Source organism: Dermochelys coriacea, chromosome 1 (genome assembly GCF_009764565.3).
Source record: "Dermochelys coriacea isolate rDerCor1 chromosome 1, rDerCor1.pri.v4, whole genome shotgun sequence".
NCBI classification, from domain to species: Eukaryota; Metazoa; Chordata; order Testudines; family Dermochelyidae; genus Dermochelys; species Dermochelys coriacea.
This window is the reverse complement of record NC_050068.2, coordinates 232,863,492-232,881,593: the sequence shown is the minus strand read 5'-3', so window position 1 is coordinate 232,881,593 and position 18,102 is coordinate 232,863,492.

Here is an 18,102-nt window from a genome sequence, read left to right as displayed (position 1 = left end):
GGCTGAATCGACTGCCAGCGTAAAATGGTCCTGTATGTAAAGATGGTTTCCTTTTGTCAATGGTGTTTGCATAGCCACAATAAGGGTTAAACCCTTTTTCTTCCCAATTTCCCCCTCACTTCAGTTGTGCATGGTTTTAATAAGGAGGTACATTCATGGCACTCCCAGACTAATCAGCGTGATAGGCAATAGTCTCTCCCATCCCAACCTGCTTATGATCTGTCTCCTACCTATGTCTTTAAACTGTCTTGAGAGAATAATGTTTTCCCACTTCCCTTTAATTAGTCTTTGAGCTTGAAGAGGAAGATATCTCACATGACAACTGCTCAGGTGACCTCTGTAAACATCAGATGAATTTCCATATTCCTTTGTCCATTTTCTCAGAGAACTTAATTCTACTGATATAAGATTAATGCTGCTCTTGAGAAATAACCATAGAGATTTAGGCACATGTAATTAGAACATACCTTAGTGGGGCCTCTGACTGATAAAATTTATTCCCTGGCTTTCAGAAGAGATTATTGAGCTTTAAATTTGTGAGGTCTTCAAGTGGTTTCCTAACGAAGAAGCTCCTTTTTAAAGCACTGAAGGATTGCCAGTTAATAGTGGAGGAGATTATGGTCAAATAATTGGGGACCATAATAAGTGCTAAGGGAAGACAAAAATCACATAAATAGGTTTTGTAACAACCTCTTTCCCCCCTACATTTTAATTCACACTAATAATAGTTTTAACAGGAAGCGTGATTAACCATTGGAACAAATTATCAAGGGAAATAGTAGATTCTGTGTCTTTTGAGTCTTCAAATCAAGATGGGATGCTATGCTTTAGCCAAACACAAATTACTGGATTGAATAAAAGGGTAACAAAGTGAAATTATACAACCTGTGTTATACAAGAGGTCAGACTAGATGATCTAATGGTTCCTTCCGGTCTTAAAATCTATCTATAGGGAGACTCATTGTGAATTGATGACTTTTGATCCTGACCCAATGGAAAAAAAACATTGACTTTAATGAGTTTTGGATCAGTCTGTTACTGAATTAGTAATTTAATAAATACAATTAAAATAATCCCAGGATTATGCATCACCAAATTGTTGATTTATATTGATACATTTAGTCCAGTATTAATTATGGAAACTTCATAATGTACTTTTAAACATCATGTAGTATAGTTTATAAAAATAAGGACACCTTAGCAATATGGGAACTCTCTCCAGCCTCTACTATGAAATCTTTGCTTAGCCGTGTGGGGAAGAGATTCAAGTTTTATATGGATCAGCAGAGTGAGGATAAATGAGGTGCCACTGTACTGTGTTTATAATTTGACAGTACCTGAATTGTATTATTAATAACCTGTGCAGACTGTAGGCAAGGAATGACACTGAATTGATTTGTAAAGTCTTGTCATGGTTTAGGTCATAGAATCTTAGCTACCTAAGAGACTACAAATCTCTCCTTAAAGATAGGGTAACTATATGTCCCACTTTGGCCAGGACAGTATTCTTTTTAAGCTCTATTCCGGACAGAACGACTTTTTTTGTCAAAACTGGGCATTTGTCCCGTTTGCCCAAATATTCCTCCATGTCCCCCTAGGGCAAGAACGAACAGGACAAATGCCCAGTTTTGACAAAAATGTTGTGACATCCATGACGTCAGCTTGGGTGAGTAGCAACGCCAGGCGACTCGGGCCAGCCTTGAGCTTGGCAGGACTCAGGCCAGCCCCGTAGGCTGGTGGGGCTCAGGCCAGCCCCAGGGGCTGGTGGGGCTTTGGCCAGCCCCATGTGGCAGGGCTCAAGCAAGAGGTGATGTCAGGCAGTGTCTCATTTTCGGTTTAGGGAAATATAGTCACCTTACCTAAGTACCATTGCTATAGTTGCGTTAAACTGTAATAATAATAAACATTCGTTATAACCCCCAAACTTGGCCCTCCTTCACCAAATTTTAAGTATTTCTTGTTCAATGCATGATTTGGGGGATGATCTCATTGGTTTTAGATCTTTGGTTTTGGTCTGATCAACAACCTGGAAAATATGTCTATTTCCATGCTTTGAGTTTTTAGGAACATTCAACTCCAGAACGCCAAGGAAAACTCAGGGTCTGCTATATCATCTTAATAAATGAAACTTTTTTTATTTGTATTGAGAGCATTTGATAATTGCTAGTTGTCTGGGTGGCCAGTTTTAGATTTCACAATATTTCCAGAATTATAAGACACATTCTATGCTCAGCCGTAGCCAGTATTTCTAAATGTTATAAACAGAGAGTAGTCATGGCAGATCAGATTAAATTGTTTCTTATAAGTGTTATTTTTTTCCATACACAAAGAGTAACTATATTCTCTCAGTCTAAATTATTTTTATTTTAGATTAATGGAAGCAATGAAAGAGAAGAGAATAATAAGAGCTCTGAGATAGATCCTTCCTGCACTCCAGCTTCTTTACACCACTTGTACACCCAGAAAAAATAATGTAAAACTGAACCTGCCTTTTGAAAATGTTTGGCCAGAAAACTAGTTTTAAACTCTGTGTAGCTTGAAAGATTGTACCTTCCACCAACAAAAGTTGGTCCAATAAAAGATATTACCTCACCTACTTTGTCTCTCATATATCCTGGGACCAAAATGGCTGCAAAAATACCACCAAAAAGTTTTACACTCAGCAGCTTTCAAATGACAGATTTTTTTTCTGAGCATTTATGTTTTCAAGTGTGGTTCTAAATATTTCATGGCAGTCATTTTTTCCCATGAGAATAATACCACAAGTCTGCTCAAATATTAATTCAGATATTGTGATTAAAGATAATACAGAAAAGCAATCAACAAATAATAAGTTCACATTTTCAAGAATTACGTGATTACAGTGCCATTGCTTGTGAAATACCCCTGTGGTTCTTTGGAGTTTTGTAATACACAACCTTTTTATGGACATTTTTTTCCAAAATGTCGATTCTCCATAGATAAATTAGATCATGAAATGCCCGTTGTTGGTTGGTTGGTAGTGACTGGTGGCCCCAAATATCTGCATTGGTGGCCAGGGCCACTTTTCACTACTGAGGCTCTGATTCAGCAAAACACTTAAGCACATGCTTAACTTTAAGCAGTGAGTAATCCCAACCCTATTTACAAAGTATTTAAGAATGTGCTTAACTTCAAGGTCAGGCTTAAGGCCCTGTCTGCAGACAAAAAGTTGCAACAGTTTAAGTAAATCAGTTTAGAAACCAAGGGTGAAATCCTAGGCCCATGGAAGTCAATTCATCCCAATTGAGTTAAATTAGTGCAATACTTTTGTGAGGCCATTCTTACACTGGTTTAGCTAAATGTTGTGTGTAGAAAAGATTTACATCTCATGGGACTTTAAGCCATGCTCAGAGGCAGATTTACAATGAAACACACAGTGCCCTGGCACGGGGCCTCCCCAACTACACGGGGCCCCAGGGCCGGGCAGTCCAGCACCGTCCACCACCCCGTGCGGGGGCAGAAGCTGTGGAGAAGAGCAGAAGGGAGCCGTTTAAGAGCCGTGATGGAGGTGCAGCGTGGAGTGCGCTCTCCCTGCCAGTGAGCTGGGTTCCTGCTGGCTCCCGGGGCTCCTGCTGCAGGACACGTGAGGGGAGGGCTGCGGGCACGCTGTAGGGGAAGCACCGCTGGTGGTGCGTCCGTCCGCACCTATCCTGCTGCCTGCTCCTCTGGACGCCGGGCAGCACAGGTGCAGTCGCTGGTGTGCACTGCTGCTGGCGGCCCCTGGAAAAAAGCCATGGTAAGGGAGCGGCAGCAGGCAGGCCAGGGGGTCTCAGCTCTCACATGCTGCTGCCGCCAGAGCTCCCTTTGGCAGCAAACAGGAGCAGTGGCGGGGCAGGGACACATCCACCAGCCAGCCAGCTAAGATAACCCAGCGGCCGCGACTGGGAGTGCCCCAGCCCCAAGCTCCCCCCCAACCCTTGCGCACTGCCCCCTACACACATACACCCTAGCCCCCTGCCCTGAGCTGCTCAGGACAGGGAGCTGGGGTGGCCCCCACACACCCCCTGCCCTCCCTGACTCCACCCCCACCCACACCACCTGCCCTGACTCCTGCACCCTCCCATCTCCACCCTCACCCTGAGCACCAAACAGGAGCTCCTGCATGCCCCCATCCCCACCTTGCACCAAACAGAGGCTGCCCCGGGTAAGCAGTCCACACCCCAACCCTTTGCCCCAGCCCTGAGTCCCCTTTCACATCCTAACTCCTGGCCAGACTCCACACCTCAGCCTGCTCCTGCACCCTAATTCCCTCCCAGACCCACACCCCCAACCCTGAGCCCCCTCCCACATCCTAACTCCTGGCCAGACCCCACACCGCAATGTTTTTTTATAAAGCGCTCTTATCCAAAGCACTTTACAATAGTTAGCTAACAGTACAAACAATATTTGGAAAGATCATTAAGTGGTCTGCCGAGACCCTTAGCAATTTTCAAGTGGTCTGTGAAAAAAAAGTCAGACTACAAAAACAATCAAGGTACCTCACTTTATTTTCATATACTTCCTATTATTTATAATATAGAAGGAGGATGAAGAAAAAAGAATGAAAAATGGGGGAGAGGAGATAAGAGAGAATGTTTTTTTTCTTGGCTGGGTCCTGGGGGGGAGGGGGGGCAAAAATGAAGCTGAGCACAGGGCCCCACTAACTCTAAATCTGCCATTGGCCATGCTTAAGTGCTTTGCTGAATCATGAATGCAAAGTTGATGGAGAAAAACTAATTATGTGGTACATTAAAATTATATAATATATCCATACAAAAACAAAGTAAGAAGAACATTATTAAAGTTGCAAAGCAGATGCCAGAATTGAGGTTGCCCTCTTGTATGAATGCATTTTGATAGACTCTTTAATTACCTGAACACATATTTTTTCCCCAGGAAAAATAGTCTCTCATTCAGACTAGAATGAACAGTGTTCAGTGACTTCTTATTGTCCTCATCCATGAAAATGGCCGAGGCCCTTTAGATTAGGCTTTCTAAACTCGTAACCTCAGTTAAACATAAAGCATTGCAAAATTACATCCCCCCAAATTTAACCTTGTCAAAGTTCTAAGTAACTGAAAAGAGCAGATTGAAATGGTATATGTTCAGCAACCAAATGTTCTGCTACCTATTGACTTCAATGGGCTTTGGATCAGGTCCATGATTAATGACAGGTTTCAGAGTAGCAGCCGTGTTAGTCTGTATCTGCAAAAAGAACAGGAGTACTTGTGGCACCTTAGCGACTAACAAATTTATTTGAGCATAAGCTTTTGTGAGCTACCCCTCACTTCATCGGATGCTATTCAGGATTATCAATTCCTAGGAGTAATGAGATGAAACTAAGAAAAGGCAAAGTTAAGATGAATATCATCAAAACTTTCTGGCAGTGATTTCTACTGAACTGTAGAATAATCTTCAAAGTGGGACTGGTAGAAGCCTCATTGCTGGGGATGTTGAAGATTAGACTGGACAAAGCAATTAAGTGTAAAAGTACAAGAGATATCAATAATCCTGATTTGGCAAGGAGATGGGTTAGGTATTTTAACAGATCTTTCCCATTTCTAACGTTAACCTCTATGTTTCTATTTACTTAGACATAGCTAATACAATCTTTTTTTATTTATTATTTTCTGCACATTAAGTGATTAGATGTGCCCAACAAACTAGTTTCACTTCACCAAAAATCACACAGCTACAAGCTAGTGATAGCTCTCTGTGGTTCTTTCAAACATAATACAGTTGTATATATTATTGCATTCTTTCCTATTCCACTTTCAGCAGAGGACTATTAATACCTCTGTAAATTCCTTACTCTTAACTAACCCTTGTGTATATTTTCAAATCAATGAGGAAAAGCTGATTTAACTTCACATTCATGTAAATAAAAGAGATAAGTCATTGCACTACAAGATTTGGTGGTAGGGATTCTCCAGTTAATACTTCATTTTGGGTCTGTGGCCAATAGATTTCATTAAAAGCTAGAGGGAACATTCTGATCTCCAGCCACAAATAAGTTTCTATGTATTCCATGTAAAATAAACGTAACAAGAACTGTCTTGTCCCACACAGCCTCTCAATTCCTTTAGAGAGGAAATATACCCATTTTAACTATCCATACCTTTGGAATGCTCTCCCACCTTTGGTCTGAAACAGCCCAAACCTGTTTACCTTCTAGGAAGGCTACAATGCCCATGTGTTCCAGTGGACATTGGAGGAGGCTAATGAATTGGATAGCTAGATTTTTGTTTGGAGGAACATGCTATGAAGGGGGACTTTTAATAATTAGGCCAACCTACCAATGATTATTATAATGGGAGGTTGGGGGTGAGAGAAGGGCTGCTTTTGAGATTGATTTTTGTTTGTAATTCTTTGTAGCATGTATTTTTAGATGTATGCCAAGGGCACCCTGATGAGCATTCTTTGATTGGAATTTTTAAAAATGAATGATTAAATTGTTTGTTCAAGGAAGGTGTGGCAAAGCAGAAAACTGAATTGGAATTTCCTTAGATTCAGCCCCATGCCTTAATTGCAAGACCATCTTTAGCAGTTATATTACTTAATATTTATTATATGCCAGTGCCCTCAGTGCTATATGGAATGTGGAGTAGGCACAGAACCTGAGCTGTTCCTTTCAAGTCAATGGAATGCTTGTGTCCAGGAAAGGCCCTCTGCCCTCTTGTGTATTTGTTATAACTCAACATAAATATTCTTGGTAGTAAGCGGTAGAAGCATGATCCAAAGCTCACTGAAGTGATCGGGAGATATCAATGGGCTTTGGATCAATCTTGGAGCATTTGTAGAATCTGGCCGTATTTAGGAAAAGAATGTTTCTGCGAACTTCATTGTGAGATCTAGGACTTATCTAGAAAAACAACCCAGATGCTGACAAAAGAAAAAAGTATTAAATAAAAAAATAGAACATTACATTCAAAACTTCCAAGCAAATCATTACCAAATTTGAAAGTACCATGTTGTTTGAAGCTGTGGAATTTTTTTCCCCTCCATAGAAGTTAGGCTATGAAAAAAGGTAGGAAACTCATTTAGATATGGGAGCTAATTTAGCACTAGAAAAGTCTTTGAGTAATCAAGTAAATGAGCTTTTTTTCCTACCTTTTACATCCAGATTCAATGCTGGTTTTGAAATCATGCTATAAAGTCTCCCGTCTGGTAATGAGAGTGCTTTGGCCACTGCGGGACAGGTTGGAACAGTTTGAAATAACATAATAGATGTGCTACTCCACTGATGCAGCTGGATACCTTTTAACAAAAGCCTCTGCTTCCTTTAAAAAAAGAAAATAAGGAGAGTTATTAATGACTTGGAAGGAATCAAAGTAAATTAAAAGGGGAATGTATAATTCCATTTAATAATATTTAAAAGAATCATGTCAAGGAAAAGGAAAAATTGCCAGCAGGTTGAAAAGGTAAATGAGAGATTTCTAAAACAGCACCATTAAAAACGTATTTTAAATTATTCCCTTTCTGTAAGATTATACCATTGATGGACTAGTCATGGAAAAGTTTACATTTACTGAGGTGTTGGTTTATTACATCCCTTTTAATGCTGAATCTGTGATTACTTTAATGCTTGGCTTGTTGGAAAATCACACCAGTGACTCAATGCTGAGTTAGCCTTTATCATTACTAGCATGCAGCTGTTTCTTACAGGGGGGCTTTTCCTACAGCTTGCTAAGTGCAATGAAAGAGCATTTGTATCTACTGTTTGGAGTGTCTGTTTTTTCAGAACCCCGTTTCTCTGTGACCTTCCTATGTGCCTCCTTCTAGCTCCGTGAGTGCAGGCAGCTTCTCTTGAGAAGCAATTAATTAGCAATTAATTAGCAATTCATTTAATGGACACTACGGTGCTAATAAGCGATGGTCACATAAACACCACCCTATATCGGAAACCTACTGACCGCTATTCCTACCTACATGCCTCTAGCTTTCATCCAGATCATACCACACGATCCATTGTCTACAGCCAAGCTCTACGATGTAACCGCATTTGCTCCAACCCCTCAGACAGAGACAAACACCTACAAGATCTCTAGCATGCATTCTTACAACTACAATACCCACCTGCTGAAGTGAAGAAACAGATTGACAGAGCCAGAAGAGTACCCAGAAGTCACCTAATACAGGACAGGCCCAACAAAGAAAATAACAGAACCCCACTAGCCATCACCTTCAGCCCCCAACTAAAACCTCTCCAACGCATCGTCAAGGATCTACAACCTATCCTGAAGGACGACCCATCACTCTCACAGATCTTGGGAGACAGGCCAGTCCTTGCTTACAAACAGCCCCCCAACCTGAAGCAAATACTCACCAGCAACCACACACCACACAACAGAACCACTAACCCAGGAACCTATCCTTGCAACAAAGCCCGTTGCCAATTCTGTCCACATATCTATTCAGGGGACATCATCATAGGGCCTAATCACATCAGCCTCACTATCAGAGGCTCGTTCACCTGCACATCTACCAATGTGATATATGCCATCATGTGCCAGCAATGCCCCTCTGCCATGTACATTGGTCAAACTGGACAGTCTCTATGTAAAAGAATAAATGGACACAAATCAGACGTCAAGAATTATAACATTCAAAAACCAGTCGGAGAACACTTCAATCTCTCTGGTCACTCGATTACAGACCTGAGAGTGGCTATCCTTCAACAAAAAAGCTTCAAAAACAGACTCCAAGGAGAGACTGCTGAATTGGAATTAATTTGCAAACTGGATATAATTAACTTAGGCTTGAATAGAGACTGGGAGCGGATGGGTCATTACACAAAGTAAAACTATTTCCCCATGTTATTTCTCCCCCCACTCCATCCCCCACCATTCCTCAGACGTTCTTGTTAACTGCTGGAAATGGCCCACCTTGATTATCACCATGAAAGGTTTTCCTCCTTCCCTCCCCCCTCCCCGCTGCTGTTGATGGCTCATCTTAAGTGATCACTCTCCTTACAGTGTGTATGATAAAACCCATTGTTTCATGTTCTCTGTGTGTGTATATAAATCTCTCCACTGTATTTTCCATCAAATGCATCCGATGAAGTGAGCTGTAGCTCACGAAAGCTTATGCTCAAATAAATTTGTTAGTCTCTAAGGTGCCACAAGTACTTCTTTTTGCGAATACAGACTAACAAGGCTGCTACTCTGAAACCTGTCAATTAATTAGTGAGTCTCTTTTCACATATAACACAGAGGAGAAGATAGGTTTGTCTAGATTAGGAAAGAGATCCATGTGAGCTAAAATGTGTGAGCTAACCCTGAACTAATCACAACCTTTTTTCTAATCCAAGCCCGAACTGGCACAATTTGCCCCTCTGTGAACAAAGGACTTCAGTCTGTAGAGCTATAGTTCTGACACTTTTAATGAGCCTAATTCACTAAAAATATGGTATATTTTCCATAGATAAGGAACAGATATGTATTTTCAGTCCTGATAGCTTTTATTTCAGATTCAAAGAAACAACAAATGAAGCCAGACCTTTAGGTATAAATCAGCTTAGCTCCACTGATGTTGGCTTTGCTACCCTGACTTAGACCAGCTGAGGATCTGGGCCAGACTCTCCAGGAGAAAGTGTGACAGCTGCCAAGTGGCCAATATCCAGGACTGAATTGGGGACCTCCAAAGCTAAAAATATGAGTCTCTCACACAGTGTGAGCTGAAGATTCAGGCTCTTGAGAGGAAAGCTGTAACAAACCTATGTCATCTGTGGATTGGGCACAGAGGGGGACACAAAACACACACTCATCAGTGGGTTACATACTTCGTCTGGACAGAGGACACTTACCCCAAGATTCTGAGGCCCATAGCAGTTCTAATCTCAGGCCAGCCCCTCACATACATGATGGCCACCATCTTAGAGGATGTACCAGAGATTGAAACGTAAGTACTTCCAGAGTAAGAAGCATGATCAGCTATAGCTTGGGGTAGCTCTGGACTTAGGAGGCTTTACCAGACTCACAACCTTTGTAGATTGTACACATTGGGGGAGGCATACCCTGACCAGGGAATTATAAGAGCGCAGTGTGTGTGTCTCCTTCTGTAACAGCACCCATCTTGGTATCAAACAAGGCGTGTAGATAAGCTCTGTAGATAAGCTGTCTACCCAATTTATCCTAGAGGATGGAGGAAAGAGCCTTATAGTTATGTAGCTACACAGACCACAAAATGTGAAAGAAAAAAAAAAGATTTGTATGACACAAGAGAGTACACAGGAATCAAATGACCCAAAGAAGAGCTCTGAGTAAGCTCAAAAGCTTGTCTGTTTCACCCAGCAGAAGTTGGTCCACCCACAGTGTGTATCTAAGAATCAAAAGTGTCATTTGAGAAGCAGAGCTTTTGATGAAAATTGGCTCCAGAGCTCTGACAATTCCCAAAAGAAGAAAGAGACACATTTCTCTTCAGACAAATTCCCAGCAGCAGAAAACAAGGACATCACACATTTTACATAACAGAAAACTGAACTGAGCCCAAAAATAATAGATGAATGAGGACTTTCTGTGTGTGGATGTTTTTTTCCCCTTGTTATCTAGTTCACAGGCCTTAAAAGAAAAAAAATAATAAAATGTATTTTGATGCTGTTTCCCATATGTCATGTTTTTCCATTTGTCTTTTAAAACAAGATGGGCTTGTCTTATAACTTCAGCATAGAACCTTGTCCAGTATAAAACAGGAACAAAGTTCATGCATCAGCTTGCTCTTTATATGATCCCAGTGCAAGCGTGTGACTAGAGATGAGGGTGTAGATATAATGAACAGGTGGTGAATGAAATGGTGTCTTTGGATAGTGATGAATTTTGCTATACAGCAGATGTCCTGAGATCCAGAACTGAGATCCTCAGTTCAGTCTTTGGTGTGTCAGCTAAACTGGTGGCTGTCACATAAGTGAGGATTCATCTGGGATCCAAAACAGATGTCTTATTTTAATTTATTGTTCGCTTACTAAGTGAATGATTAGCCCTTGAAGTGCTGAGGATACGTACAGTACACTCCTCCTCAGCTATCTGTGCTCAAGTACTAGAGAAAAGAATACTTCCCCAAGTAAGTCCTTTCTCTTCACCTTAACCCAGCCACATTCTATTCACACACACAAAACTTCTCTCCCTTTCTCTGAGGACTATCTACTCTGTTTTCTCCCTGCATCTGTCTATGCTCTCCATTCCCAAATAAGTGACATTATGGTGACACTGTATTTGCAATTCAGAGGGAGTGTCTGGCTTAGGCCAGCTCTTGTACTGGAAGAAGAGTAGAAAAGAGTATACATGGGGATCCAGCAAAGGCACTGTCAATTAGAAATTAGCAAAGCTAAAAATATCCAAAGATGCAGTTTAGTTCCAATAAACGTTCAACAATTTGGTTCCAATTAAGAATCCAAATCTCACAGGAACATATTGCAACTCAGGTTTCATGTCCACTTTTCCTCTCTTTCTATACAGGCTTTTAGGGTTGGGTTTGCTGTGCTTATCCCAAGATGGGACGGGACTGCCTGATCATGCTCACAAGCAAGTTTTCACAGAATTTTTTTTATCTAGAAATTGAACAGGAATCTCATAAATATGAGCAGGTTCTCTCATAAATTTCTAGAATTTTTGCTTCCATCCAAAATCAAGAATCAGAGATGTGGGGGGAGAGTTGGTGTGGAGATTAACTTTTTCTTTACCTCTGAATATGTTTGAATTCATGTTTGAGTCTTGGTTGAAAATTTGAGATGGTTCTCATGATATCCGAAGCAGTTGGTCCATCACTTGTGCAGTCCAGTCGGGAGTGTGATAGACGTGCTGCAAAGTGAATATAGCCAAAGGTAGGGCTCCATTGCTGCTGGTGGTCGGGACTGGGGGCTATTTATCAGAGCTGATTTTACAATAAATCAAGCCATGGAAAAACGCACAAGTTCCGTTTGGCCCAAACTGCAGAATTTTTGGTGACCAGAGGACTAAAATAAGGATTCTGTATTGTTACATAGAGAGACAAGGTGGGCAAGGTAATATCTTTTATTGGACCAACTTCTGTTGGTGAGAAAGACAAACTTTTGAGCTCATACAGAACTCTTCTTCAGGTGTCAGCTTTCTTCAGGTGTCAGGCTACAATAATGCTGCATACATATTGTTACACATGCAGTTTGGGAGAAAGAATATGTGATAGAAAAGATTAAATTTAGATAGGTAGATAAAATTTATTACATTAGACCTGGACTGAGTGTTGACATTTAAAGACCGCAATTAATCTCTTTCAGAATGTGCACCGTTTAAAGGATGGGTCCTGTCCTCTGCTGCACTGAGAAAACAGAAGTCATCAAAAGTCATGTCAGGAGCAGAGCATGATCTCTTTCTTATGCTGGCCACACTTCTCCAAGCAGGCAAAGCATGTCAGCTAAAGGGTGTGTCAACCTTAAGTGATTAGAACCAGCTAATGGAGATCTAGTTGCTTCAGAGCAAAAGAAAAGCCAAGTGCTCCCTCCCAGACATCCCATCAGCTGTAGGATATTTCATTCAAAAAACATGTGGCTGACTGAAATATTAGCTGATGGGGTTTAAATTAGACTCACATGCATAATTAACTCTCTCCATTTCTGCTTTGGTCTGTGACAAATCCATATCAGCAGGTACATTATATATATTTACTAAATATGCTCCATCCTTTTCTTGGACAATGAGGAAAGTGAGGCATGAATGAACAAACTGGTGTGGGTTGAAGCATTTTATTTTTCAGTATCACTAGCCTGTGTCATTTTGAAGAGTTCATTTTCACACAAATCAAATGTCAAATAGACATGGTAAAACTGTTCTCATTGCTACAAAAGAGGCAATCTGCCAACTTGTAAGGACTAAATATCCATTCCTCTGGGGCAAATGGAAATGGTCATTATAAGACAATATTTATTTATAAACACACTTGGCCTCTGTCAATTGGGTTAGAACATATGGAGGGTTGGCGTATATTAGGAAGATAAAGCTTTCCCATGACCTATAGGGGACTCTGCATAGTGACCACAGATGTTCTGTATTAGAAAAGCTGGAAAATTTATGTCAATGACCATGAAAACCTCAGTTTGAAAATAAGTAAGTAAATAAATAAAGGGGTCGCCAGCAAAGACAAAGTTAAGATCTCTGGAAAATGGATTTGTCAGGATATTTACGTTTAAATTTTCTACTCTCCTGTTTAATTTTTTTTTTTAAAAAATAGGAGAACAAATTCCGGCCTCAATTATATTAGCGTGTATCCTGAATAACTCCAGTAAAGTTAACAGAGTTAGTCAAGATTTATATCAGCATAACTCAGAGGAGAATCCATGTCACTAACCTTCTAATCATCCATTTCCGGTATTCAAGATGATCAACACAGTGCAGTTTATTCTCCCATGTGGTACAGTGAGATTTATAAAGGTAACTCCTATTAATGCTAATGGGAAATTATGTTCATTCTTCCCATCCTCATTCCATTCCACACAAAGGTAGGAGAAAAGGCTCTATAGCTGTCATTATAAACAATCAAACTCTGTTCTGCTGCATAATTGACATTATTTTTTTAACCCAATGCAGAAGTAGCAGCACACCAGGAAAAGTTATCCAAAAGTACAATGATACCAGATTTTATCTCTATTTATCAAAAGAATATGTTTCAGAGTATTACCACCAGATCCTCAGCTGGTATAAAATGGTGTAGGTCCACTTAAGTCAATGGTCTATGCCAGTTTACAGGATCTGACTTCAAAGCGCATGCAGATTGTGACATTAAAATTAAATTCATTCTAGTTTAATACTTTGTACCAGTTCTCAAACCCAGTTGAACTAAGCCTTGGATGAGACATTTGATATATCCTAGAACCTCAACCCAGGCTTGTGAAAGTCTGTGAACATAGTCTGAGATTGTTTGCACAGCTGCAAACCCACCAAACAACCAGTTTCTATCTAGCTGGCCTCCCTCAATCTCTCAACAGCACTCCTTTCCTGCAGCACGGCCTGGGACCTCTCTGTTATCTCACATATCTTTGTGGAAGGCCTAATTGTCTTCCTCCCTCCCACTCCTTCATGGGGCCATTTGGACCCATTTCCTGTCTACTCTAGTTTCTCTGGAGGTGCTGGATGACTGCCTCCCAGTAGGGTCTTCAGGAAGCCACCTGGTATGGACCCCACTTCCTCCAGTTTTTAAAGGGTATTCTGATTTCAAAATATGCCAGCCCTCTCAGTCATGGAGCAGAAAACTGGAAAATATTCCTGTTTCTTCCACCAATTGGTTCTATTAAGCTAGGATTGAAAGAAGCCTATAATCCGTAGAGTGGGGACCAGAAATCACCTGGAATGAGGAGACATTTCTCCCTAGTGCAATTTTGGTATGGAACAGTTACAGGTATTTAAGGATTCGCATAAATTCATAGACTTTTAAGGTCAGAAGGGACCATCATAATCATCTAGTTTGACCTCCTGCACATCGCAGGCACTTCAGGGACTTTTCTTGGTCACAATTCACGAGTGCTATCAAGCATTCCTGCTGCACCATTGCAGGTTTCTGGAATTTCCTGCACCTACAAGACCCTGTAAGGATTCAGGACTGTAAAAGGCACTAAGGATGGCAGAAGGCAACAGAGTTCCTCCCAGGCAGACCCCTAAAAGCCGTGATGGAGAGAGAGAGAGAGCAGATATCCTATTTCTCCCAAGCCTGGGGAAGGTGACAGAGGGGAAAACAAAAGTGACAGAGCTTGCTGAAATTTCTTTAAAAATTGAATTTTGACCACCAAAATTAATGACAAATATTTAATTTTTTTAACCATTTTTTCTCTTCCTATAGGTGAGATGTAAAGAATGCAGCATGATTCTCAGAGGCCAGGCTAAGTTTGCAGAGATGGCAGTTATTAAAGAACAGCATCCTTTGAGCCTCTTTGACACAGAGACAATAAACTACATGATGCCATTTTACAGGACCACTTCCTTGTAACCTACACTTCAACTTCTTATCCAAGATTTTTACAATTATAGCTGGCAAGAAACAGAATACTTTGAGCATCTTTATCCCTAAAGCCTATGAGAGCTTGAGCAGTTCCCACAAACCCTCATCTGGAGTAAATTGGTGTTGTTTCATTGACATCAATGAAGCTACACTGATTTATGCCAACTGAGAATTTGGCCCCTTGATTTTTGACAGGGACCCCACAAAGGAAAGTGAAATGGGATCTATTCTCATCTGCTACTTGCCTTGATGGTGCAAAATCAGATGCTTTGCACGTCTATAACACCTCTCATTTGAGTTTCACATTATAAACACTCATTAATGGAGCCAATTATCAGCACTGTGAGCATTATAGTAGATAAGTATTATTTTATTATTCCTTGGACCCTACTTGTCTACGCTCTGCTCATCATGGCCAAGCAAGTTATATCCATCCTTCAGCAAATTCTCTAAGAGATAAAAGTACTTCTCTTAGGGAAGAGGAGAATCCTCAAACATTCTGATTTCCTTTTTGACTCTCAGCTCTTATTTGCGCCCAGAAATATCGGTTCTGAACTTTTCTTCTCTTTCACAATTCCTGTCTATAAACTGTCGCTCATCTCCTCTTTAATGGAAACTGTGAATCCCAGTGCCTTAACTCCACCTGGGCTGAAATCTTCATCCACACCTCCATCTCCTCAGGCACTCTGACACTACAATGACGGACACCAGTGTAAGCACCTAGATAAACATATGTATTCACTGTAACTCTCTTTGCTTTGGGTTTTTTCTTTTATTGCCACTTCCTACACGTGCAGCACCATCTCTCTTCTTGTGCACCAGTGCACTTCATTCTCCTTGAAACTACCAGCCATGTTTCCACCACTACTCCCAGATCTGATGCTATCCACATCAGACAATGTTTTACGGTGTCATAAGTGCAGGTTTAGGACCCAACAGAAGCGCAATGTCTTTTTTCTTCTTCTGGATTAAGATTCTAAGTCTGAGTAACACAAAAGAATATGTTTCAGAGTATTAGTCTGTATTCACAAAAAGAAAAGGAGTACTTGTGGCACCTTAGAGACTAACAAATTTATTTGAGCATAAGCTTTCGTGAGCTACAACTCACTTCATCGGATGCATTCATCCCCACTGTATTTTCCACTGAATGCATCCGATGAAGTGAGCTGTAGCTCACGAAAGCTTATGCTCAAATAAATTTGTTAGTCTCTAAGGTGCCACAAGTACTCCTTTTCTTTTTACAAAGGAATATGTTATTTTCACAGTGGAGTCATTCTTTCCAAGTTCTCAGCTGTCCCTGTAGATCATGGAAGACCATTTCAGCACAAATGGGGACAAATATATTTATTTTATTTATTGCATAGGCTTTCCTATCTGCTGCTCCTTAGCCAGAAGTTCTTGACCCTAAGCACAGACATATCATCTCTACATATGTGTGTTCACCAAACAGTGGGTTACCTATCCCAGAGCCAGATCAAGATCAAATATTTCTTTCCAGTTCATGGGTAAAAATCTGACTCACAAATGGAGCCAGAAGGAAAAGATGTGTATCCTGTAATCTGTTGTGTTCACAGTGAATACTGTAGGTCTGTTTCCCACATGTCTTTGCTACTTTTTTTTTTAAGCTAAACTAACATGCATTTTAACAGCTGGTTCCTTGAGAGCTTTAAAACTTACTGAGATTCAGGCTAACCCATTAACACCAACATTGCTTTTCCAAAGGGACAAATTATAACTTGGCAGACAATGAACTTGTTTTATTCCTAGTGCTCCATGTGTTGAAGGAAGCAATCTAGATGTGTGAGTGGGAAGAGTTCACTAAATGACAAAACAATGGCAGCTGCATGAATGAATTGGTTAAAAAGCTACTTGTCCTTTACAGCAGAGAAGGGGGGAAAGTCCTGCTTTCAATAAATTAAAGTTGGACACATTAACCATGAGAACAGCCAATTATTAAAGTTGGGCCAGAGCCACAAAGTTCATATCCTAAAGTTCTGGGGTGTTCAGACCCAGACTTTTCATTGTAGCTGATTGTACAGATTAGGGTCAGATGCTATATCTGGATCCAAACTTCCTCAAGTGTTTAGATTTCAGGGTTTTGGTTTGAACCCATCTCTACTATTATTAATACTATTTATACTGTAGTAGCACCCAAAATGTGCTAGGTGCAATAGACATATGTAGGAAGAGACAGTTCTGTCCCTGAAGAACTTACAATGTAAACAGGCAAAGAAAGTTTTTTGTTCTGGTACGAAGCAAAGTGTCTGAGGTGACTGCAGTCCTTGAAGAGAACAGTAGAGTGAGACAGGGGAACAGTAGAGTGAGACAGGGGAATGTGGAGGTTGTTCATTCCTCTTGTTTCTTCTTCCCCACTTGGTGCTTTTACATACTTCCGTTCTTGTCTCTGCTCCCCCACCAGCTGGTGTTTTCTGTCCCCACTTTGGCATTTTTAATCCCCTCCTTTCGAGGTGTCAGGAAGATGGAGATGAATGATGGCTCAAGTAAGGTGTGGTGCTGCTTCATACTAGATTCTGAAGACATCTCCTTACTGCCAGTATTCATGACTTGGCTCTGCTGCTTTGTTCTCACATTGCAAAAGGGAGTGTCGCATGATCATGTCATCACTACCTGCTGGCTCTTCTCTGCACTGGCAGTCAGACCCGTTGCTGCACTATTCAGACTCCACCGTGTTGCAATGAATATACACACAAGCACAGACCTGCTGATGAATTGCTGAGGGACCAAGGCTCTTTAAGACCAGGACATCTGCACTAACTGTCTCCCCACTTCCCTCACTATGATTGTTCATCTCTTTCAGTCAAGTTAACCACTACATCAAAGTCACATAACTTGAGAGGATCCAGAAACACACTCAGTGCAACTCCACAGAGAGGGGAGCCTATGCTTTGGACATACTTCCTTCCATCCCAGTAGTAATATGCCATAGGGAGTCCTCCGTGTTTGGGCTTTGGCAGCTGGGCTCCTCTGGATTACCCTTTTGGCAGCCCACAGAGTGGCTGGCAAAAATTAACACAGCCCGAGGCTGCATTTCCTTGCCTGCTTCCCCCACCACGCCATGAAACCCTATATAGTGGATGCTCAAAGAGCAGTCATCATTGGTGGAATGCTTAGAAGCATGAC